We start from the raw sequence: 26,824 nt of genomic DNA on the forward strand, positions 1-26,824 counted from the left end.
TAACTAAAAGAAAAAGTTTGCGGATGGGCAGTTATGCCACGGGAAATTATAAGAGAGACACAGGAGGAAAAACAGGCTACAGCCAATAGAAATTGAGAAAAGTAAACTGGGAAGCACACAGACCAATAAGAAGTGAAGGCGGGATGCAAGTCCCTTTTCAGATATATTAAAAAACAATAGGTTTCACAAGCACAGCGCAAGCGATGTGCTTGCGAAACCTATGAAACCTTCGGGGGGGAAAAACCTAAACAGCCCCACCATAACCCCCATCATCCACCAAATGGCAGAACTCAGGAATTACTAATCTGCAGCACCTTGCTAACAAAACTGATCAAATTCTAAAGGTAGTCCTGTCTCCACCCCTCCTACTTCAGTGTTTCGATCTTCACTATTGAATCACAAGAACAAAAGCAAAACATTCCACTCTCTGCAAAGGCTCTCGTATCCCCATATTGTGCCATGCTAACCTAGCAGCACCCAAATGTGCCATGTGGGGTTTTGTTTCTTTTATGTGGAATGTGGAATGTAATGGGAACTCGGAGCACGGCAGTTGGGAAGGTGAAAGGTGTTGGTGTACAGTGAGGTGGTCTATCTACATTTCTACAAATAAGGAAGAAAAGAAAACCTTTGATTACTGCCATGGGCGTCTGCAGGGGGAGGCGAGGAGGGGCGCTTGCCCCCCCCCTCCCGGAGCGCCCCTCCTTGCCACCCATGCTTTTACAGACGCCTTTTGTCCGTAATTCTGGGCCCTGCAGGGAGCAGAGGTGTTCCCTGCCATAGGCCTCAACTCCCTGATGGGGCGCCTCGCACTCCTCCTCGCAGCCCTCCCGCCCATTGTCATTCTGTCTGTGGCCGATTATTACATACAGAATGACAATGGCCAGTTTGAGCTGCTAAAGCATACTTCCCACCAGGCCCGGTTCTACAGGGTGGGCCAGGCCCATCCAAGAAATACCCTGGCCCACCCCAGACCATTAAGAACTGAAAAAAACGTTTTTCACTCTAATGTTTGACGGGGATATGAAGTCTCGTGGGCTGTACCTCATTGTTTATTTAAATATTAATACCATTGACATACGTTAGTTTCAGGCCTGAGGAGTGGTATGAAATTCTGCAGGGATAGTAGCTGCTTAGATAAACAAATGAACATCACAGACATCGTGAACACTTTCACTCACGCTAAAGAGGCTGCAGGCTCCCATCACAAGGTTCCTAGGAGCTGAAAATAGTGATTTAACAGAAATGTATTGCAAAGGAGCTTCCTTTTCTCAGAAAAGGGAGTACAAATGTGAACACAATTAGAATACAGATTCACTCGGGGTATGCTTTATTTTCTTCCCGCTTTGAGGCTATTAAAAACTTGCAGCATTACATGAAAAATAAATTAATGGAAAAAGTTAACAAAAGAAAAGTTTTATCTTGTCATTGGCTAAATGAAAGAACATTCTATGCATCGTTACATTAATTCATACAACATTCATATGTATGTTGATGATTTTAAATGATAGAATGATTCCTTCTGCAGGGACCTATGGGTCGGGCTACTGGAATTATGCGATTGTGCCGATGCTGTGTTTTTCTCATATTTGTTGATTTGCCAATTAATCCATTATCTGCTAAATAATCTGCAGATTAAAAAAATATATATATTCTAGCTCAAAAGCTACTAAAAAAGCAGCAACATGTACTGGCGTACAGTGGAGGATCCTTTCCAAATGTTGAGTGGTTACCTTTTTGTTGCTAATTGCTATAGTTTGGTGTTAAACTGGTACCAATAAGGTGCATTCTATGCCCAGACAGTGTTAACAAGTGTAAAGAAGTCAAAATAATTAAATAATACTCACAAAATGTGCAGCATCATGCCGCATAATTTACCTTTTCTTGCTGCATTCTTTAGTCAACCCTGACCCATAATTTAGCCTTCCACTGCCGCATAATTCCAGTGGTCCCGACTACGTGTAACAGGTAAGACACTTTAATTATTCTCAGCATGGTCACCTCAGGATTTCATTCTTATGAGGCTGATTAAATGGGTGTCTCATGGTCGAATAATAGGTACTCTTGTGGCTATATGTAAGGCTCCCATAGAATGGAATGGCCAAAAGAAGCAACATCTCAGACAAAAAGACCTGGACAGACAAAGCCAGATGGGAGAACGAGAGGCCCAATACAAATAGATTAAATGAGGGGTTCCAGCGGGATGATTTTAGGGTTCAGGGTGGGTATGGGTTTTGGTGTACCAGGGGGGTAATTTTAGGGTTCAAGGGAGGGGTGGGTTTTAAGGGGCTGGGGGGTAATTTTAGGGTTCAGAGCGGGTATGAGTTTTTGGAGGGCAGGGGTAATTTTAGGGTTTTGGGTGGGTATGGGTTTTGGGGTGCCAGGGGGACAATTTTAGGGGTTAGGGCAGGTATGGTTTATGGGGTACCAGGGGACTAATTTTAGGGATTAGGGAATGGATGAGTTTTAAGGGGCCAGGGGGTTATTTTAGGGTTCATGTGTGCTCTAATTGTTGTCCAGTTTCAAATGCAGAATTCACCACTTTTTTGTCTCAGCTTGGCCTGAGCATTACCTGATCCTGATTGTCTGCCATTTTAGCCCCGCCCCTATTGATTAACATTAGCCACGCCCCTTCATTTGCCAGGTTAGCCCCTCCCCTGGAAAAATTTCTGCGGACGCCCATGATTACTGCGCCTCTTTACAAATTGGCGACGAGTGGGAGCTCCGACCACCAGTTTCCCATCCCATCGTCGATCAGGAGCACTATCCTGATGCGGTAAAACATTCTGCATCGCTATGGATTGATAAAGCATCCCAATTCTGTGTTCGCAACAGAAGTAAAAATTATGCTTTCACTTTTCGGCGGTCCGACATTTGTGGAAACTATTATCGAAAAGGTAATGAGGAAATCAGTGATCTGTTCTGCCTGCGACACTTTCAACGTGTGTGACGTCCTGAGGTCACGTGATTGTCCTGTTCAACGGTGGCCATTATGCCTGACCTAAAAGAGTTTTTATGCAGCAACACCCAATCTGCCTGATGCTTATGACGTGCATGAAGTCTACAAGTCACATGAGTGTCCTATTTTGTAGCTTCCATTGCGCCTGATATCAGGGAGAGTTTATGTAGCTAATTAACCAATATGCCCGACTGTGGATTACATCCTTCTGCCCACTCTATAGTATGTACCTGCATTTTGACACCCATCATTGGGAGTGTTATTCTTTGGACTAGAGGGCAGTGGTGGAAGTTGGTGCATATGCTGGTGTGTATAATTTTTTACATTTGAAAGTATGGAAGCAAGTGTGGCTCCACCTCAGTTATTGCCAGAGCCTGTCGTTTTCCCTTTGGATTGTCAAAGGTGGAAGGAAGCATTCAAGGAATAGCTTGAGGCCATTATTGGTGACACCTTTACTCACAAGAAAAAGAAAGCACCCTTTGGTTCATAATTTGGGTCCCGAGGGTAGATCCATTTTAAGAACTTGTACGAGAAGTGAAAGTGCAAGTTACTCAGGAGAGTGCCACAGGGGAAATAATACATTCAGTGTCTGTGGATGAGTGTGCCACTATTGTGAAAACATCAGACAAGAGGTTTTCTCCCATGAGGAATGTTGTGCTTGAACGAAAAACTCTTACAAAGGCACAACAGCCTGGGGAATCTGTATATGATTTGGTGTCATCGTCAAGGAAGTTGGCTGTCACATGTAATTATTGTGACCTTCCAGAATAAATTATTCGGGATCAGCTAATTGAAAGAACTAACAATCGCAGAAGCCAAGAGAAACTGTAGACAGATAATCCAGATTTAGAATCTGCTGTAACTATCCCAGGAGCATTGAAAATGCTGAGAAATACTTTAAAGAGTTGTCAGCGTCAGACACTTTGCAGTGCAAGGAGATTAGAGTTCACAGTGGGAAAGATTTCTACAAGGATATAATCAGAAAACTTCATCCCAAAAAGGACAATTGTCAGGCTATTAAGAAAGAGCAGAACAAGTTAGTTTGCTTCAGGAGTGGCTGTCGTTGCATCCTTCGATTGGAAGAGTTTATTCCAAGTGTTATCGAAAAGGTCATTACACTAGAGTGTGTCGAGCTATGAGTGTACAAAAAGCATCTGTGGCCAACCTTAATGAGCAGTCAAACCTAGATGTTAATGATGAGGTCATTTTGCGCATTGAGTGACAAGTGAATGAATGAGATGCATAACAGGTGAATGTACTGCACAGTGTTAAGAGAAAACCGCGTTAATGTACAGTACTAATAAATGGAGTAGAAGCTTGTTTGATGGTCCATTCGGGCGCACAGTTTACGCATATTGGTCCTGACACTTAAGGATTTCCACCTGTACCTCTGGATAAACCTTCAGTAAAATTATATACATATGAAGGTGAACAAATTGAGTTAGTTGGGGAATTTCAGGCTACATTGAAGTTCAAAAACAAAACGTGCATCTTGCAAAGTCTATGTGGCCAGGAGGGTTCTAATTTGTTGGGATAGAGTGATCAGAGGAATTTGGAGGTTATTCTCGATCCCAACCACCCAGGTCAGGTTATTTCTATACATAGTTTGTATGAGAGAGGACCAGCGTATAATATCAAAGAGGATGCTATGAATTTGTGGGTCAAAGAATTTCCTGAAGGATTTTGAAGTTTCTTGAAAAAACTAAAACGATACGGTCATAAAATGTGTTGCATGACAGAGCTATTCCAGTGATGCATAAAATTTGCAGCATACCATTGTATCTCAGACAGGAGTTAGCTAAAGAATTGGACAAGTTGTGTAAGTTAGACATCGAGCCAAATGAGAGTTCAAATTGGCTTTCACCTGTAGTTTTTTCACATAAAAGTGGTAAGTCATTACAGTTGAGTGCTGATCGCGGAGATTTAAAACGTAACACATGGGTGGATCACAAGCAACTGCCAAACATCTCAAAAATGTTAAGCACATTAAAAGGTGGAGAGAGGTTTACAAACCTTGACATGTCCACTGCTTACCACGAGGTGCAGTTAACTGAGGATTGCAGACACCGTACAGCCTTTGTTACCCCAGAGGGTGCATATAGATATAAACACATGCCATTTGGTCTGGAAGCCAACAGTGACTGGCAGCACGACACGAGCGGACTGCCGTGCTGCCAGTCACTGTTGGCTTTCCTACTACAGGGGTACATTCTTATTACGGACTTGTACCTGTACTGCCGACTATCATTTGGAGTTAAATATCCATCTGAATTTTCTACATGACACATACATATTGAGGCTCTAGCCTTTTAAGAGAATGAGACCAGTTCGTCATTGAGCGGAGGTAGTCGACACCCGTGAGCCACCAATACTACGAGCTTATAGTTTATACAGTTGATTGAGATCTATGGTTATTCTACACGACATTCGCAAGGAAATTTCACACGCAGTCTGATGCACCGCCGTGCCTTTTCACTGTTGGCACTCAACTGTTACTACTTTCCCATACCACCTTGAAAAAGTCTGAGTACAGACGAAACACATGTCGGCTAGATCGTGTGCTGGGAATCTTTTAAAAAAAGAATCAACAAAGACAAGGATCTGAAAATTGTAGAATTTGTTTTTGAACTGTCTGTTGGATACGAACAATACTGATCGATCTTTACTTGTCAGAATTAATTGTACTAATTAGTGCATCTTGTTTGTGTCTTGAATTCATATTATACTAGAGTTGGACTGATAAATACACGTAAGGGTGGGCTGTTTAAGCTTTTAGGAGTGTTTGTACGTGTATGTTATTTGTTTAATGTGCTGACAACATCTCTAAGTAGTAGATGTTACAAGCTGTCCTAGCACCCCGCTTTAAAAATGTTGGGGGGAAAAAAGTCACACGCTCTAGACTACAAGTCATATATACTAAGTCACTATTTGATGTGCGGTTTCTCCCATTAGGGAACACTGCTACCTATTTTTCTCATTTGTAGGCATAAAATGTAATGTTGACAAGAGAAACTGTATCCATATATTGTAAAATCAATGCAGCCCAGCGGAGCAAGGCTCTGTAATCAGGTCGCTGTGCACTTCATAGGAGTGGTTTTGAACGATGCGTCAAGAAACATTTTGGGGTTCATATTTTTGTAAAATATAATTTGACATGTTGCATGGATTTGTTCATTAAATTAGCATTTTCTGATTAACTTCGGCATAGAAAATTGCTATTTACAATAGTTTGTTTTCACTGCCCATTAAAAGACTTATTGTACTCAAGAACACAACAATAATTATATCACATTCTGTAACAGCTTCTTTGGAATTGTGCCTTATGCACCACATTGTGGTCATGCAGCTCTTAAATACTTTAGTTTTACTGCAGATTTCGCTCATAGCATTTAGTTTTAACATAAAGACGGTGCAATTTTTTTTCGACATGATGGTAGCTAAGTTGTTTAAGGTGCTGCATTCAAGTTGGAATGTAATTTATAGACCAGAGTTGGAATTCTCTTACTGGAATCATATTCAGGTTCTGTGTTTTTTTAATATTATTTTAAATGTTGCAGAGGGTTCTGTTCCGTATTTTCGCACAAACAAGTATATTCTATTTAAGAAGTTACTATTTACAATAGTTTGATTTCACTTTCCATTAAAAGAATTACAGTGGCTACAACAGATCATGTTCATTACACATCATTTTAACATAGGTACCTGTGCCACACCTAGATGGCTGTCACAAATGTATGTCCCTCCGCGATTATCATTTTTTAGATGCAGTTTCTTAAAGCATAAGAAAATACATTCAGAACATAGCCTTTACATATGCACAAGCTTTCATGATGGCCACCCTAAAAGAAGAAACAAGCATTGGCAAAGCGAATAGACCTCGACTATTGGCTTTGTCAATGTTTTAGGCATCTTGTACAGCAGCACCACTGTTGTGCAGCATGGCTAAAAGTAAGAAAAACAAGCATTGGTAAAGCCAATAGGTCAACACCTATGTGAAAGCTATTGCCTTCCGCAATGTGTTTAAGCATGTTGTATACCAGTGTGTCTGCTGTTCAGCATGGCTAAAACTTAGTGGTGTGGGGAAGAGTGGAGTGGGATAGATTGGAGTGGAGTGGGGTAGACTGGGCTAAAGTGAAGATGGGCAGATTGAAACTGAGTGGGGTGGAGTGGAATTGAAGGGAAGCGGGTGAGTTTGGGTAGAGTGGTGTGGAGTAGATTGGAGTGTAGGTGTGGCTGTTAGGCTACATCTCTTGCACCTAAGTGCATACGAATATGGAGCACCTAAAAGCACTTTGTGCAATTTGAATGAGAACACCGATTTTAAGGAGCAATTGATGAACTACAGCGCTGCCCAAGATTAAGACATTATTAAAAGCCACATACTTTGTGTTTCAAAAGGCAGAGATATGCCCAAAATGTTTATGTTGCTTAGTGGAAGCCTGGCATGAAGCATGTGACTAAACTGCTTGCCTAGAAAGACTATGGGAGTCCGGTTTCAGGCCAGTGTATGCTTTAAACGAATATGCCTCTTTATTACGCTTGCCGTCACCCCTCATGTTGTTACAACCAGTGCTTGAAATGGAAAAATATAAGTGCAGGTAATCTGTAACAGAGTACCTGCTTGTTTCTGAGAAGTGCCGGTACTCTCCAATTAAAAGTATAGCATTTCTCTTGAAAAGTGTTGAAGGGTAACTCAGACCCCCCCCCCCCCCCCCGGTGTGGTGTACCGCAGCTCAAATGCTGTTTGTTTAAAAATAATTAACACAGGTGTGAAACAAACACCTTGCGTTGAAGTGGCACTTTTATTCATTAAGTCATTAACACAGCAAAAAGATATATATTCATTAAATGCATTAGTTGAGAGAGAAAATTAAAATCACAATTTCAATCAGTCAGAAATAGTAGCACAAAATACATATTAATAAACATTCAAGTGCCTAGAAGGCAAACCTGACATGAGAAAACTTAATCAAGAGTCACAATATTCAAGGGAGGAGCTTAGCGCGCATCCAAGATGGTCGCGTGAGCACAGGGCTCCCCGGACCCTTTCTGCTACCCGGAATATATCCTGAGACTATCCTGATTTGGTGTATGGAATCTGGGAGATGAAGACCAGCTGATCATATATCTCTTTTCAAAACTCTAATCGGACCTGGGACTCCTGAGTTATTGTCGCCGGAACTTTTGGGACCCACCCGACGGAGGTGGCCGGGGTGAAGGTGACCCGTGGGGCCGGGCTGCAATTGAACAACAGCGGCCTCAGCGCGGTGCCAGTTACCGATTCAGCACTTTCGGTTTCGGTTTTGGCCTTCAGGAGATCAGCTGGCGTGCGTGCTCAAGGTGGCGAGGTGCCTCCTGGGCCTCTGCCCGAGGTTTGCTTTCATCTGCTACTGGCGGGTCTGACGCCTCCGGCCCCTACACCGACGGTTTGTGGTCCTTTCGCTGGCACCCGCGCACCCCTTGATCGGAGGTCCCATTGAGTGACTGCGCTCACATGGCGGGCAAAGGGGGTCCGGAGGGGCGCAAGACCAAGGCTTCACTGCGCGGGGGAGCGGTCCAGAGCAACAACATGGACCGCTATACCCAGGGCAGGAGGTCCCCTGGCGCTGCTGGCCTCTCCCCGGATGCTGTAGGGGGAGGCACGACCGTCGCTGCGGAACCTTCCCTGCAGGACATTATGGGCGCCATCGATGGCATCAGGGAAACTATCGCGACGCAATATGAGGCCCTGGCCCGTAAGATCGACACTGTCGCGATCGACGTCACCTTGATTCGGGCCGACCTCTCTAAAACCAATGAGAAGGTCCAGGCCCTTGATGCACGGACCTCCACCCTGGGTGCGGAGGTGTCGGATCTGCGGGCCGCGCTTGGGGACATTAGAGTGGTCAACGACCATATGGCCCGGCGGCTCGAGGACTTCGAGGGACGGGCCCGACGCAACAATATCCGCATCATTGGGGTACCGGAGTCCTCCGACAGCCGCCCGGTGGACCTCGTGGTCGAGGAACTTATCCTGCAACAGCTGTCCCCGGTTGGCCTAAGCAAATTCTTCGCTGTGGAGCGGGCCCATCGAGTTCCGGGCGGCCGGCCGCGGCCGGGGGCCCCCCCGAGGCCTATCGTGGCTAAACTGTTCCACTACAGGGACCGCGATGCTATTCTGCAGGCTTCACGGACCCGTGGCCCGGTCCGCTACGAGAACTCGACCATCAACTTTTATCCGGACTTCACGCAACTGGTCCAGAAACAGCGGATGGGATTCCAAGGGGTGAAGCGCCGTCTCCGCGAGCTAGGCCTGAAGTACTCAATGATCTACCCGGCGAAACTTCGAGTGGAGCATGGAGAGCGGACAGCCTTTTTTGACTCTCCTGTGGCCGCCAGTAACTGGCTGGACTCGCTGCCGGACGGGGGTGGCCGGCCCGGGCCCTCTGGGGGCACCGCAGGTGACGGGTCCCCTTAGACTGACCTTTGGTCCCTACTTTTTGCGGCTTGGCACTGTACAGCTGGGTCTTACTGCTTTTGCATACTGTGCTTTACCAGGACCCGTGAGGGGTGCGGGCGGGTACGGGTCCCTTTCCTCCTCCGGGGTCTTTTTGTAGAATGGGGTTAATGGGGCGACAGGCACACTGCAAGTTGGGGGGGGTCTTTGGCCCGCAGGGGTGCAGGGTGGGGGGCGTTGGACTTGGGGTGGGGTTGGGGGGGAAGAGGGGTTGTTTAGTTGTGTGTTTTTTGTTTACAGGGCGAGGTATTGATTTTTATCCATATTTGGGAGCGGTGCTGCGGGCTGGGGGCCTCTTGAGCGATTGGATGGGATGGGGGGAGACGGGTTGAGGATTATGTCATGGAACGTCAATGGGTTGGGGGACCGTATTAAGCGGGGTGTTGTACTGCAATATTTGCGTCGTTTGACTCCTGATGTGGTGTTTCTCCAGGAGACGCATTTGGTCGGCAATGTCTGCCATGCGATGAACAGGGGGGGATACCGCCTCGTAGCCCATTCTGGTTTCACAACTGGCTCCAGGGGGGTGGGCATTCTCCTGCGAACCTCCCTTCCGGTGGAGATCACGAGGATAGTCTCTGATGACAGGGGGCGCTATGTGTGTTTGACTGGGAGGTGGGAGGGGCAGCCCCTTACCCTGGTTTCAGTCTACGTCCCCCCGGGCCTCCAGAACTCCACCTTCACTGACTTGGGTCGAATGCTGCTTGACCTCCCGGACGGCCTCCTGCTCATGGGCGGGGACTTTAATTCTGTGGTTTCGGGTGAACTGGATCGTCACCCACCTAGGACCCTCCCCGCTGCCCAGTCATGGCTGGGTGGGATGTTGGAGACCTGCGGCTTGGTGGATAGTTGGAGACTATTGCATCCGACCCAGTGTCAGTTCACCTTTCATTCGGGGGCGCATGGGAGTCTCTCCAGGTTAGACTACTTTCTTATGCCCGCGGCGCAGACTGGTCGGATTCGAGAGGTCAGACACCTGGCGCGTGGTATCTCCGACCATTCTCCGCTGTGGCTTCTCTTTGACACCGGGTCGCGGTCCGCAGGTCGGATAGCTCCCATTAACCCCTGGTACCTGCGGGACCCTGTGACTCGTGACAGCCTGGTTAAGGCCATGGACCAATACTTCAGTGAAAACGAGGGGTCGGTGTCGTCTGCGTTGTCCCTTTGGGAAGCCTTTAAATCTGTGCTACGCGGACACGCCCTCGCCCAGATAGTGGTGGCCAAGAAGGTTAGGAGCGAGGCGGTGGTAAAGCTGGAGACTGACATCTCGGGGCTGGAGTCGGCCCTGGAGGCGAATGTTACTCCGGACGGACTACATGCCCTTAGCCTGAAACAGTTCGAATATAGGTCCCTGGTCACTGACGCGGCCAAAACTATGTATAGGGAGCGGCAGGGCCGATTGTATGACGCGGGGGACAAGGCGGGTAAGTTGATTGCGTGGCTGGACAAAAAAGAGAGAGTGAATCGTGTGGTCCCCGAGTTGCGTGCTACGGATGGTGTGTGTGTGACTGAGCCGGATGAGATTGTGGAATGCTTCGCTGATCACCTCCGGGCGGTGTACTCCCCGGTGACTGACAGGGACGACGATGACTCTCGCCTCCTACTGAGAGATATTGCTCTGCCCGGCCTGTCCGTTGAGGACCGGGAGCGGTTGGACGCCCCCTTATCGTCGGATGAAATAGCGACCGCGATTCGTTCCCTTCGCTCGGGCAAGGCTATGGGTCCTAACGGTCTGCCCATTGAACTATACAAATTGCGTCCTGATAAGCTTGCGCCCTTCCTCGGCCGCATGTTCCGCGACTCTCTTGCGGCGGGTTCCCTTCCTGCCGACCAGCGCTTGGCCACTATAGTCGTTATTCCCAAGGAGGGCAAGCCTCGTGACCGCTGTACCTCTTACCGGCCTATTTCACTGCTCAATGCGGAGCCTAAAATCCTGGCTAAAGTCCTGGCCAATCGATTGTTGAGTGTAGTGTGCGACCTTATTCATCCGGACCAATGCGGCTTTATCCCGCACCGCAACACCGCTCTTAACTTGCGGCGTCTGCACGGGGTCCTCGCCAGGGCGGAGTTTCTCTCCGAACCGGCCGTGCTGGTTTCTTTGGATGCCACGATGGCATTTGACACTATTGAGTGGCCATTCCTCTGGGCCGTCTTGGATAAATTCGGCTTTGGAGAGGGATTTATTGGCTGGGTGAGGCTCCTTTACACGGGACCCATGGCTCAAGTGGTGGTGAATGGGCGGGTCTCTCGGCCCTTTGCCCTTGGCAGGGGCACGAGGCAGGGGTGCCCGTTGTCCCCGTTGCTTTTTGCTCTCGCCCTGGAGCCACTCGCTGCCTGGCTCCGTTGGGAGCCCTCGCTTAGAGGGATCCGGTGGGGCCCGGGCTTTGAAGATCGGGTCTCGCTGTATGCGGACGACATTCTCCTGTACCTCACCTCACCGCGGCAGTCACTCAACGTCCTCTTTGACGTTCTGACCTCCTTTGGGAACAATTCGGGTCTCACGATCAATTGGTCTAAATCCTGCGTGTATCCCATCGCTGGTGGTCCTCCTCTCCTGCCGCCTCGGCTCCCGATTCAAATATCTCTGAGCGGCTTTAAGTACCTGGGGATATACGTTTCGCTGGACCCGGTGGCTCGCTACGAGCAGAATCTTCTGCGTCCACTTCGGCGGCTGCGGGAGGACACGGCCCGGTGGTGCAGGCTGCCCCTGTCCCCGCTGGGTCGGGCCGCGCTGTTTAAAATGATGTCCCTTCCCAGGTTCCTCTATGCACTCCAGAACTCCTTTGACGTTATCCCAGTGGCCTACTTTCGGGAGGTGGAGAGCCTGCAGAGGAGACTGGTGTGGAACGGCCGGGCGCGTATTGCTCTTGCCAAGCTCACTCTCCCCTGGTATGACGGGGGCATCGCGCTTCCTGACATTCGCAGGTACTATTGGGCCTCGCAGCTATCTGCCATTAACCACGCCACGTATGCGCCCGGCTTGAATCCGGCGTATGAGATGGACAAGTTCCTGCTTCCCGGCGGGAACTACCACAGGGCACTTTATTCCCGCCTGGCTGACCGGACCCTTACGGGTCCTACTAAGATTGCTGTGCGGACCTGGAGGGCGGCCACTGCGGCCACGGGCTGGAGTGAGCGAATGACATGTGCTACTCCCTTGTTTGCCTCCGACCGCCTGGGCAGCTTGTGGACCACCAAGGGGTTTGACCAGTGGGACACGATTGGTATCAGCAAAGTGGGAGACCTGTGGCACAAGGGCGCGGTCAAGACTTTCGCGGTGCTCCAGGCCGAATACGAGCTGACCGACAGGGAGTTCTTCCGCTACGCCCAGGTTCGACACGCCCTGCTCTCGGTCTTCGGGGAGGGGACCAAGATCCCTGTTTCCTCGCCCCTCGAGGACCGCGTACTTGACGGACATGTCCCTGATAGTACTATTTCTTTAATTTATAAAAAATTGATTAATCACCGGGCGGATCTCCTGGTGCGCCTTCGGGAGGCTTGGACTGGGGATGGGGTTGAATTGGACGACGAAGACTGGCAGTCTGCACTGTCGTCCCCCAAGGAGGTTGCCATTCCGGCTCGTCTCCGGTTGGTACAGCTCAAGATTCTCCACCGGGTGTATGTTACGGGTCCGCGCTTGGTCGCGATGGGATTCTCCGACGACGGACTCTGTAAACGAGGCTGCGGGCTCAGCGCCACCTTTCTTCATATCCTTTGGGAGTGTCGCGAGGTGGCGGACTACTGGCGCCGGGTCCACACGGTTATGGGACAGGTCACCGGGGTTGTGCTGCTGCCGGAGGTGCGTCGCTGTGTCCTGAATGTGTGGGAGCCCAATGACTACAACGCGGCTCAGACTCGGTGGGCGGCCCTAGGGAACATGATTGCCAAGAGGGATATAGCGCAACATTGGGGCGCTCAACGGCCGCCCACCGTGTCAGTATGGAAGGAGAATATGGACTGGTGTATGTTTCGGGAGAAGACAGTGTATGTGGCCCGTGGCAAGCCGGGGGCATGGGGTAGAATTTGGGGTCAATGGAATGCGTATCGTGGAGGCATCTGTACGCCCCCCCTGGTAGACACTGATATCGCCATGTCCCCCTGACCCTTGACGGCTCCTGGCGCTTTTTGTAACAACCACATATGGACGTTCATCTCCCTTGACCCCCTTCCCCCCCCCCCTCCGTCCCCGGCCTCCCGGTACTCCTCTCTTTAGCGGATTGCTCAAATGTTCTGACTGGAGTCTCCCGGGGGGAGCCTGAACCGCATTGGTATCCCTCGTAACTCGCCTTTTGTTTTTATTGTTTTTCTTTTTGTTTCTGTTATTGCTGGACTGACGCTTGCTGTTCTTCGAGGACTATCTTGAGCCACTGCGGGGCAGTGCCCTGGGAACGGATTGCAGCTTTGATATGTGTATAATTCCTTATGTACCTAGCGGCCGGCCCGGGTGGTTGTAGGCCCATACTTGTAACCGAATTATTGTTCAATAAAAACTTTTTCCAAAAAAAAAAAAAAAAAAACAAAAAAAAAAAAAAAGAGTCACAATATTTAAAGTACATTAAATGCAATGAATTGGGTGAGGATGAGAAACTGAGAATAAGAGAAGAGGCTAAAAAGGAAAAATGTTAATCTAGAATGGGCTCTACCACCTGAGAGTAGGCTTTTTAGGCCCAATGCAGATACACGGCCGGCCGGGAACCAACGCCATGCATGGCACTGCAGAAGAGTTCTGTGCACCAACTAGGGTGCAGGTCTTTTATACCTGTTTAATGCAGAACTATCAAACCACATTGACGTAGGTGCTTGACCGCAAGCATACAGTTATGTTGCTGAAATCCTGAGAATACAGAAGTGGTAACATAAGAACACAGAAGTGGTACCTACAGTGGACCAGGTGTTTGATCGGGTGGTTAGCAATGCTTGACCGCAACTTATAAACAAAGAATATTTTTATCATAAATTTCTCGGAAAATGTATCTGAAAGCGGAACTTTGAAACAAGTGTTATCATGCAACGGTGCCGTCGTGGTTTCGTTTTTGAGCAAGCTTGGAAAAGCAAACACTACTTATGAAATAAAGAGAATGTACCAGCTGATCCTGTCAATGTGTGATATAGGCTATTCTTGTAACTGTGGAAAGTTTCTGTGGTTGGCCAGGCTGCTTCGCCGTGCTGGGCACAAGAGAAATTCATGTTTGAGATAAGTGGGGCCTAGTAGATTTTATTATTGAGGAGGATAAAATGAGGCACTGGCCTTGGGCCTATATGTAGATGTATCAAGGGAGGTGTGACCTACTATGGCACTTAGTGACTGTGTAAGATAAAATGGTCAAGATAACGCAACTTACAGGTTTTAAGTGGTGGAGCCTATATAGGGGAACTTCATGCTGCCTGGGTAGAGCAGAATGTTGTGTTGGGAATTTATATGGTAAAACGTGACCCTCCTTCAAAAGTGCCGATACCCTCCCTCCCAAAATAACTAAGTGCTAGTACTCCGTACCGGACAGTATCGGCCCATTTAAAGCACTGGTTACAACGCATTGTAACAACTCATACCATTACCCCTCTAGTCATAACAGCGACTTGCGGAGGAGGATGCTGGATGTTGGAATAGTAGAATTAACTCTTCCAACTCCAGTCTGTGCAGACAGTAGAGAAGGTGTTGGGTTCTAAATCCAACACATTCTCTCCCCTCCCCAAGTCGTTGTTATGCCTTACGGGGAATGGTATGTGTGGTTACAACGACCGCGTTGTAACAACATGCGGGGTGAGGGATTCGTAGCAAGGGCTGTTTACCACTTTAAACAGACAAATATTTGTATACACGGAGAAGAGGTGCAGCTTACAAACACATGCAGTCATTTTAATATTCTGTCCCATATGTTTGGTGCTATGAAAGGAAGCGCCAAACTGTTAAACAAAGTCACAAACTGCTTTAATATAGTCCATGCCATTTGTAAAAAAAAAGCGCCAAATTCCAAAACAAATTAAGGCAACAACAAACAAACCTGTAGGACAGAAGTTAAAAGCAGCCCAAATGTGCAACATGGAAGTGGAAATGATCAAGAACCCTGAATCACAGCACGAGCAGCAGGACACTTATCAAATGAAATCAATTAGTTCATTTTCCAGAGAAATAAAAGGAAATGATATGCGCCATTATATACTGGTCAATTCAGAGGAAACCAAAAAGAATGACAATTAAGTCAACAAATGGTAAGTATTGGATAGGCTCCAAGCCCTTTAATGCACACAACACCCATGAAGCAACAGAGCATGCAGGCTTTTAGGCAAGACCTAAACAGCAGTCTGACAGCAGGGGTCAGAGGGGCAACTAACAACAGGGAGAAAGGTAAGGGGGACTGGGCAAGGAATGGAAGAGAGGGGAAAACAGGGTAAGCAACAATGCTAAGAAGGGGACGGGGCTATAACGCAAGAGGAGGAAGGTGCAAGTAACAACACAGGAAGGGGAGGAGGGCGGGTCAAGCAACGACTCAGAGCGGTGTAAGAGGGAGGAAGGGAAGTGGCCGGCAAGCACATGCTTTCCTAGTGAATGCTACTGCAAGTTGAAGACAATGTAGCCTGACCTAGAAAATGTGAGCAGCGGAAGGACACTCACAAAGAAAAAAAGCTGTACTTGGGCCATGCTCCATAGAAGGGAGAAACATTCAAAGAGGAAGTGAAGCCGGCAAGCGCTGACAAGCAAGAGACAGAAAATAAGAGTGACGATGAAGCCACCAATGAATGCTTAGCAGCGAGCGGGCTACAAGTCCCCTTTGAGCAAACAAAATGGCTTGCGACCGACAGCACATGCGATGTCTCAGAGGAGACCTAAAACCCAGTGACAACGACAATATGTTTCACAAGCAAGACCTACAGACTTTGCCAATGCTTGGTAGCTTCAGTTTTTATTATGTAATTAAGGCCCTATCTACCCGTTGAAACCCAGCCGCTTCAAACCACTTCACCAAATACTTTTAAACTGTTACACTCTGAGAAATGCAACAACACTCGAAAAAAGCACAGTGGAGTAGGTTTACAATGAAGATGCTACTGTGACTTTAATTACAGGATAAAAAGTAGATGTGATGTGGATTGTATGAATATAGGTTGCTGCCAGGTACTTGACTTGGACTGGCAACATAAATGTGGGTCCTAGGATCTTTGCTTACCCCCACAGTCTATGCCCTTATCATAGGGGCTGATGGTCCCTTTGCTCCATCTTCACTGGATTCCTCCAAACAGTGAACAAAGCCCCTGTATGGCCAAGAAACGTAAAGGAGTCGAGGAAATGCCTCCTGGGGGAGGCAGTAAAGAGACAATCCAAAGGCAGCATGAACCATATTGCGGGATTTGCCTTTCATGCATGCCTTAAGTCTCTTTGCTCTGTAATATACTCCATATAGGTTTCTGTACGCTTTGTTACGTCCTCACATTCTGTAGATGAGCTTGTGTTGTTGTAACTTGCATGCGCGTGGTTCATGTTACACGCACATGCTGTCTGATGTTATTTGAAATGAGCATCTCTCGAAGATGCATCCCCGTGCGTTGAACCTCCTTTCTGAACTATGAACGGTATCAGTAGACAGTTGCCGTTCATACTTCAGAGAGGAAGGACGCACTCCAGTGGTGTGTTCATGTTTACTTGAATAAACCTTTGAGATCAACTTTCTCCTTGTCTACGTTGGATTATTCTTTATTTCACATAAAGATATGCACTTTTCATTTGGCGACGAGTTATTTTTATAAACGAAAAAACCAACACCACAACGATTCGTGCTTCCTACCGGCATCCAAAGGATTAATCTTCACTCCTGTCTTGCTAAGGAAACTTCTTTACAAGCCTCGATTAATAAAAAAGGAGTTTCTGGATTAGCGAAGGAACAGCCAATGATCTAACGCGTCTCTTATTCGGTGAGCTCTACACTTCAATACGTGATAAGAGGACCCGTTGGATTGGCTAACAAGGCAACTTCTCCTCTTTACCCAAACGTGCACTGTCATTGGCCCCAAGCGCGTAATCTAATTTTCACAAATTTCAAACACGCAGCGCTATTGGTCCCGCGTGCGCGTGTCATAATCATCGGGTAATGAAGAAAATTAAGGAGAGCTCACCAGGGAGTCGCTCTAAGGCAAAAGTAAGTTGATTTTATACGCTCAACATGCCTACAACTTTATTTCTATAGTTGAACAAAGACAAAAGCAAAATTTGGTGCTTTATTGCATCTCTAAGTGAAACAGCATTGTGTTAAGCTCAATTTATATACATTTGAAATGGCCTCTCAGCAAATATGTCAGCTAGATCAGTTTCTTCCAAGACCAGGAAAGCCAAAAGAGCCTTGGAAACTCTGGTTTAAATCCTTCGAGAATTACCTTGTGGCAATAGATGCGGAGGAATATTCACCCAAACGCAAACTTGCAATTCTTTACAGTTTTCTGGGCAGTGCTGGGCGAGAAACTTTTGACAATTTACCTGTCACCATCCCACCACCAGGTGAAGGAGATGGATGGAACGTTTACACTGATGCTGTCAACAGATTAAACAAAAAGTTTTTAGAGCAACCAAGTGTGATGCTTGAGAGATTTAACTTTATGAGAAGAAAACAGAATTCAGACGAATCCATTGAAGATTATAGATCAGTTTTAAGAAACCTGTCTGCGAATTGTAACTTTGGGGCTGAACTAGACTCTTACATAAGGGATCAGTTTGTTTACAGCTGTTTTCACAAAAGAATGCAGGAACGTCTTCTCAGCTGCAGAGATCCTTCCTTAGTTGAGGTTATTGACATTGCAAAAGGAATTGAGAGATCTATTATAACGTCAAAATGTTTAAGCAATGACAACGTTTCACCTGTTAACATGATTCAAAATGATCCTCATATTAACAAAATTTCTTTCAGGCCAATATTTGTAAAAACCTTTTTTCCAAAAACAGGTAAAAACGAACTCTTTTTGTTTTAGGTGTGGTTCAAAATCACATTTAGGTGATAGCCCTCACTATTTGTATGGCACTAGGTAAGAAGTGTACCAAATGTGGGAAAATGGCATTGGGTCATTTTTATACGGTTTGTAGAAGCAAGAAAATGGTCAGGGTTAGTAATTTAGACACTGATAATACTTCTAGAAATGTTAATGTTGAACCTATTCAGTCACTTGATGATAATCTTGAAAGACTTATGCTTTCTATTGATTCTATAGATCTGACTTCTTCCACTCAGAAATTTAAGGAACCATTATGTGAAGTCACTATTGGAAATGTTAAGGTTGATATGATGGCTGACTCTGGAGCACCAGTCACTATTGTTTCAGACACTCTTTTTTAAGAGTGTGGGTCATTTAAGAAACCCTTATTAGCTTTGGACATTATTCCAAAAGCATATGGTGGTCATATAATCGACATGCATGGGTATTTCATGGAATTTATTACTTGTTTAGATCGCAAAATGTTAACAAACATTTACATTGCTCCTAAAGGCAAGAATATTATTGGATGGCAGGATTTAGCTAGGATGGGCTTGAAACTAGTTCCTGGCTCTGAAAATCCTATTCAAATTAATGATGAAATTACAATTTCTTCTATTAATGGTAATAATCATAATAATTTGCTTGAGTGTACGAATATAGCTGAAACCAGGTTTGCAGAATATCCTGAAGTTTTTACAACAAACATTGGTAAAGTTAAGAAAGTAGAGCATGTCATCAAGCTAACAGAAAATGCTATCCCAATTTCTCATAAAGCGAGACCAGTTCCATTAAGTGTTAGAAATGACCTTAAAATACTGCTAGATAAGCTGGTCAAAGAAGGTATTATTCAATCTACAGAATCATCAGAATGGGTTAGTCCAATTGTAATAGTAAGAAAAAAGGACAATTCTATTTGTCTATGTGCTGACTTACGCACACTTAATAAGAGTATTTTAGTGAATTGTCATCCTTTACCAAAAATTCAGGATTTGTTATCCAACATAGCTGGTGCAACCTGTTTTACCATTCTGGATTTAAGGTCAGCTTATCATCAAATACCATTATCTAAATCATCCACTGACCTGACCACATTTGTAACACATTTTGGTGCATTTAAATATCTTAGACTTCCTTTTGCAGGGGTGTGGAATTTAATAAAATATCTACTTGTCCATGGGGCAGGTTACTTCATAAATCTACTTGTCCTGTAACAAAATCCACTTGTCCCTTTCGTGCCGTGTAATGCGGTGACAAATTATGGCAGCAATACCCTTAAAGACGATCTCCGAAATAGCCTCACTGAATATGCCAGGGCTCCTTCCATAGCAGGGTATGAATGCTAACAATTCCCTTATGTTGCCACGTTTCCGCAGATCTACATACTGGTGCTGAAGGTAGGCAACAGTTTCAGGGTTGGAATGACCTTTTGAGTCTGTGCAAACCTACTAACTGTCAAACTGCGTCTCAAGGAAAGACGTCCTCACGATAGCACTCAAACTGCGGGTAACCCGCTTTTGAAGAAGGTACAAACGTTGTAGTTGAGTTTATAACAAGTTTAATTCATGTAACTGATCGTTAGTATGATACGGCTCATACTTTTAAAGATTGATTCAAACAGCGATGAGGTTCGCAGATACATTTTCATTCGTTAGACAAGCAATTTTTTCAGATGTCCCCGATGCATTTCGGGACTCGCCCTTCGTCAGGGGGATGATTCTACAACAGAAATAAAGGAGGACAATAGGCAAAGGTCCAGGATGTAAAACCGTAAAAACATGGTGAAAGGTGATTAGCACGTGATGAGAAACTAGTCTCAATGCTTGAAAAAAATGTCGGTAGTGCTCATATTTAAAGCATGCGAGCGAAAGAAAGTTAGGAACGCGGTTGTAGGTGTGTTAATTAGGAAATGAAACCAGTTAATTTCTATTTCGAAGTTGCGGAAAAAAGTGCTCTAAATTGTGACTGGGTGCACGGAAGGAAAACTTGAACTTAAACAGTTTAGTGAGGGGAACAGGTGTGTTCACGTTAAACGCAGGTATGAATAAAGTTAGTAGGTGCTCGGAAAAAAATACAAACGGGTAGGTGAGGGGAACACGTGTGTTCACGTTAAGAATCGTGGCGAGAATAAAGTTGGTTGATGCTTAAATCATTAACCTAAATGTCAAGAAAGAAGAAACTGTTAGATCAGAAGGTGCTCAAGAATAATGCAGAGTGCAAGTTATAGTGAAGAGACGCAAATCAGTAAATGTGACAAAAAAACGGCGGTCTGAGGTACCTGAAAATCGCCAGAAACACGGTGTGCAAAGCCTCATCGAAATGGTAGTGGGACATACACCGTAAACCCCGGAACTATATCCCGTAGACACGGACATGGTGAACACGGTGACGTTCGAGGGCAAGTCATGTGACTCAAAGAGTGTGAAGAAAGACTATCGTGCATGATGTAACCACAGTAACCAAATGAAAACAAATCGGACAATGTAAACAATTCTGGTTCGTTATTCTGGCAAATCGTGTGGCTCAAAATGTGTATGCTAATCTCTTTATGCATCGCTTTGAGCTAGACTACATCTTATCTCAGGAAGCATGGTCAAAAAATCTGTTAATGTTTCATAGGTATATCAATTACATTTTTTTAATTTGGAAAGGCACACAGATGGAACTATTGACACAGATTACATACCTTAACTCAATCAATGAACGTATTCAATTCACTCACGAAATCAACTACAATCACATCACATTTTTGGACGTGGACATTTCTATACACAACAACCAGATAATTAATTCAGTATTTACCAAAACCACCGATCGTAATAATTTATTACACTTTTCAAGTTTTCATCAAAAATCATTGAAGAAACATCTCCCATATTCTCAACTTCTGAGGATCAAACGGATTTCATCTACGCAAGAGATTTTTCAGGAACAAAGTTGTCTCCTTATTGACAAATTCATGAAGAGAGCATACCCTGTTCCCATTCTACAAGAAGCTGTAAATAGAGCAAAAACCAAGAATCGCATGGATTTACTACACAAACAAATTCCCAAGACTCTCAATGACTCACGACTAGTCTTTGTATCCAAGTTTTCTAAACAAAGTCAAAAAATCAAGAAAACCATTCAAAAAGTTTGGCCGTTATTACAATCGGAACCTGATTTCAAAGGGATTTTTGATCAATTGCCAATCTTTGCTTACCAAAGAACACCAAACTTGCAACAACTATTGACCAAGAGCCCTCCTGAATCTGACAAATTGTACAAAGGAACCATTCCCTGTCATAATTGTGGTGGCTGTAATAACATCATGAAGGGTAGGACTATCATGCATCCTTCTAAAGGCACACCAATCAAACTCAAGGTTACGGCTACTTGCGACACCAGCAACGTAGTATATTTACTAAAATGCCCATGTGGACTTCCATATGTGGGTAAAACCGAAAGAAAAATGAAAACAAGGCTCATCGAGCACAAAAGCAATATTCGAACTCAAAATACCAAATCCACAGTTGCAAAACATTTTTTCGAAAATAAACACAATTGTAGCCAATTGAGGTTTTTGATTCTAGAACAGGTCACGATACAACGAGGGAGAGACAACAGCGCCTTCTTGTTACAACGTGAACTTTTCTGGATAAATAGACTGAACTCAGTTTACCCCTCCGGGCTCAACGAACGTCTTGAATTTAGCTGTCATCTATAATTTGTTCCCACTTCATTCAGTGCTCCTTCACATCCCTGTTATCACTTGTCTCTACTTCACTTTTCATCTTCTTTTCATTTTTTGCTTATGATTTTTTCCGGTTTTACCTTTATTTATCTCCTTACAGTTCATGTGCAACGACATATTGATGAAGTAATTACATCACACGTCCTTATTAAGTTATACTATATGTACGCATGTCTCTCTATACACATTTTGAGCCACACGATTTGCCAGAATAACGAACCAGAATTGTTTACATTGTCCGATTTGTTTTCATTTGGTTACTGTGGTTACATCATGCACGATAGTCTTTCTTCACACTCTTTGAGTCACAGGACTTGCCCTCGAACGTCACCGTGTTCACCATTTCCGGGTCTACGGGATATAGTTCCGGGGTTTACTGTGTATGTCCCACTACCATTTCGATGAGGCTTTGCACACCGTGTTTCTGGCGATATTCAGGTACCTCAGACCACCGTTTTTTTGTCACATTTACTGATTTGCGTCTCCTCACTATAACTTGCACTCTGCATTATTCTTGAGCACCTTCTGATCTAACAGTTTCTTCTTTCTTGACATTTAGGTTAATGATTTAAGCATCAACCAACTTTATTCTCACCACGATTCTTAACGTGAACACACATGTTTCCCTCACCTACCCGTTTGTATTTTTTTCCGAGCACCTACTAACTTTATTCATACCTGCGTTTTTTAACGTGAACACACCTGTTCCCCTCACTAAACTGTTTAAGTTCAAGTTTTCCTTCCGTGCACCCGGTCAAAATTTAGAGCACTTTTTTCCGCAACTTCGAAATAGAAATTAATTGGTTTCATTTCTTAATTATCACACCTACAACCGCGTTCCTCACTTTCTTTCGCTCGCATGCTTTAAATATGAGCACTACCGACATTTTTTTCAAGCATTGAGACTAGTTTCTCATCACGTGCTAATCACCTTTCACCATGTTTTTACGGTTTTACATCCTGGACCTTTGCCTATTGTCCTCCTTTATTTCTGTTGTAGAATCATCCCCCTGACGAAGGGCGAGTCCCGAAATGCATCGGGGACATCTGAAAAAATTGCTTGTCTAACGAATGAAAATGTATCTGCGAACCTCATCGCTGTTTGAATCAATCTTTAAAAGTATGAGCCGTATCATACTAACGATCAGTTACATGAATTAAACTTGTTATAAACTCAACTACAACGTTTGTACCTTCTTCAAAAGCGGGTTACCCGCAGTTTGAGTGCTATCGTGAGGACGTCTTTCCTTGAGACGCTGTTTGACATTTATTGAATTACACCTCAACGATTAGGAGGTGGTCTCACCAGCACCAAAGATTTTTTACAAGGATTACCAGAAACTACAAATTTCCTTCACTTGTGAGTGCAACCGATTCTCAACTTTTGTCTCAAACCTACTAACTTGCATGTTTTAAGGGTTTTCACCAACTCTTCTCTAATCTTTTCCCATACTGAGAAAGTTTGGATATTTACTCCTGGCAATGGCAGACATAAAACTTCTTCCTGGGTTGGGAAAAAAGTGGTTGGAGGGGGAAGTAAACTTGCAAACGCTCGGATTTTCGCATGAGCAAATCTACACATGCATATTTGCTCATGCTAAAATGCAGTTCACAAATATTTTCCAGGAGTACTATTTCTTGGCCTACTTCCGTAAGGTCTTGTTAATTCAGGAAAGTCGTATATCTGCACTTAATGCAAGGACATAAGTGCACGTTTGAGACTTTACTTAATAATTGCCCCCCTAATTAGGTCTGGAGTTAACCATGACATGTGTTTATTAAAATGTCTCTCTCTGTCAGTTGGCTATCTTCACTGTGAATGACAGCATTCGGTTCTTTCACAAGGAGCATAATTGACACACAGTCGTTTTGTTCAGTGCCAGGAACGACTGTGGCAATGTGTGCTTTTTGAGACCGAAACAAGTTTTGCTTTTGCTAATGTTTGTTATAATGATGAGGGCCCAGCAGCACCCACACCAATAAGGTTTTACAAAAAACATGCCAAAACGCATTGATAAAACCAAAAGACTGACCAACATTTGCAGACCAATTGGCTTTACCAATGCTTGTTTGTTTTTGTTTCCCATAATCTTATTAAAACTGGTTACAGTGATTTTCCATAAGGAATATTTTCGGGAAATACTAGCATGCATCAACACATTTCACTAAATGATGCTGCTGAAAAACGCTACCTAAAATAATACAGTAGTTCAGCTAAACGTTTTTGCTTTTTTTGTGAACATTTTATCTTGAAAGCTAAGAATAATCAATCTTGCTTTCAAGCGTCTCCATATATTTGCATCTAATCAGAGAGTATTCTGGGAGCAGTATGCATAGCCTCACAGTGCTAAACAATGAAAGCGTGTGCACCTATTTTTATACTTTAACCACTGTCAGTAGTAGTCTGAGCTTACAACATGTACTTAGATCGCTCACCCTAATAATAAAGGTTATGCATTTATGAACCATAAATACAAGTTTGAACAGCGTTAAAACATGGAAACAAATATTACCTTAACCGCAGGCAATGCTTTTCCCCGATCTATCATGTGGGACTTTAAACTGACAGTCAAAGGGTTTGTGCTGCAGGGGGTAGGGACCTACTTGTCCCAAGGACAAAATAGACATGGAAACTTGTTGCCCTTGACCCCAAACAATTTGTCCCGGGCGTCGGGCTATAGGAATTCCACATCCCTGCTTTTGGTCTAGCATCTGCGGCAAGCGTATTTCAAAGATTTAAGGATCACGTATTAACTCTGTCCACGCTTATCAGGACGATGTTTTAATTTTTTCAAAAAACAGGTTTGAGCATTTGTCTAGTCTCAGGAGAGTTCTTAAATAAATTCAAAGAATATGGGGTTACTTTAGGTACAGATAAATGTAAATTCATGGCTGAATCCATTGACTACTTAGGGCACACTATTTCTGCTTCAGAAATCAAGCCTAAGTTTTCCCTCACTCGCGCTATTGATGAAGTCGTTGTACCCAAAAACAAAGATCTGTTAAGATCATTTTTGGGCATGACGGAATACTACTCGAAGTTCATATCAAATTATGCTCAGGTGGTCCAACCCCTACGTATTTTGTTTTTTAAAAAAACATATGCTTTGCATGGGGAATTTAAGCACAACAAGCTTTTGAATTAATTAAAAAACTTATCATTCAAGCTCCTGCTCTCTCTCCATTCTCACCTGGTGAAAAGTGCAATTTATCTGTTGATGCCAGTCAAAATGACTTAGGGGCTGTTCTCTGTCAATGGGTCAACGGCAAGGAAAATACAGTGGCTTTTTCGTCCAGATCTCTCTCTACTGCAGGGTCAAACTACAGTACAATTGAGAGAGAAGCTCTTGCTTGTACATGGGCTGTGGAAAAATGTAAAACTTTCATTTGGGGTACCCAATTTGAAATCTTTTCTGATCACAAGCCATTAATACATCTGCTAAATGGAAATGGTAACAGGAAAAGCTTCCCCGAGGCTTGTTCGTTTATTGTCACGCTTACACGAATACAACTTTGTTATAAAACACATACCTGGTAGTCGTAATTCAAGAGCGGATTGCCTCTCTAGGTTATCATTAAAAGATAACTCTTCATGTTCCAGATTTGATGATGTAGAATGTGTGGTACCTTCCATTGACGATTTTGTCAATGACTTGCCTCATGTCACACAAGATGACTGGGTGAAAGCGTCTGAGGAAGAGTCTGTTATTTTGGCAGTAAAAAACATGATCGTTTCAGGTTGGCCTAAAGAACGTTCTCTTCCCTCTCCTTTAAAGTCCTTTGCACAAATTAATCAAGAACTTTCTCTAGGTGAAGGATTGGTCATGCGTGGTGATCTTGCAGTTCCTCCAGCTTCTTTGCGAAATAAAAATTTTAAAATAGCACATGAAGGGCATCTGGGTATAGGTGCCACCTCAAGGGGGTTGAAAGAACATTTTTGGTGGCCTGGTTTAGATTGAGATGTTGCCAGGTGGATAAATTCCTGTGCAACTTGTCTAGTATCTGATAAACACTGGAAAACGGTAAAAACACCTTTGCATAATGTTCCAGTTCCAGAAGAAGCATGGACGAAATTAGCTTTGGATTTTGCAGGCCCATTTGAAGTGCTTTCTCATGACAGATAATACATATTAGTATTAATAGATAATTATTCAAAATGGGTGGCGGTTGAATTTTGTTCTGCTCCTTGCACGTCATCTGTGGTTAATTTTCTTTCTAGAATTTTTCTTTCTGAAGGATTTCCGAGAGAATTAGTCACAGACAATGGTTCCCACTTTACTTCAAATGTAATGGAGAATTTCTTGAAATCTCATGCTATTAAACATTTAAGGGTGGCATTGTATTCCCCTTCGGCCAATGGCTTAGTTGAAAGAATGAATAGAGTTATAATAGAGGGAATACAATCAGCTTTAGCTACTAGTGTACCTGTAGACATGTTTTTAAAAAAAAAAGATTTGGTCATACCTCACAACTCCTCACTCTTCAACTGGTGTATCACCATTTAGATTGCTCAAGAAGAGAGATCCAAATGGAACTCTTTGTCCATCATGGATTAGAACATTGAAGAAGAATGATAATTCATGTTTGGCTAGCAAAGACAAACAAAACATGCTTAAAAAGGTTACAGTTCAACAAGCAATACAAAAGAAAAACTTCGATACTAGAGCTTGTAACTATGCTAATG

General features: G+C 44.4%; 1 protein-coding gene across 8 annotated transcripts in view; it reads right to left on the reverse strand.

Moving 5' to 3' along the window:
* The window catches only part of SLC39A10 (solute carrier family 39 member 10), a 449,258-nt gene that overhangs the window by 419,173 nt on the left and 3,261 nt on the right, over nt 1–26,824 (reverse strand). The window contains exon 1 of one of the 8 annotated variants that reach the window (XM_085648770.1): nt 26,605–26,625. The exons of the other annotated variants lie outside the window; for them this stretch is intronic. The gene's annotated coding sequence lies outside the window, so the exon portion shown is untranslated. Of the gene's footprint in view, nt 1–26,604; nt 26,626–26,824 lie in introns of those variants that run through there. 8 annotated transcript variants of the gene reach the window in all.

The sequence above is a fragment of the Triturus cristatus genome, chromosome 3_2 (assembly GCF_964204655.1).
Source record: "Triturus cristatus chromosome 3_2, aTriCri1.1, whole genome shotgun sequence".
In the NCBI taxonomy this organism is placed as follows: domain Eukaryota; kingdom Metazoa; phylum Chordata; class Amphibia; order Caudata; family Salamandridae; genus Triturus; species Triturus cristatus.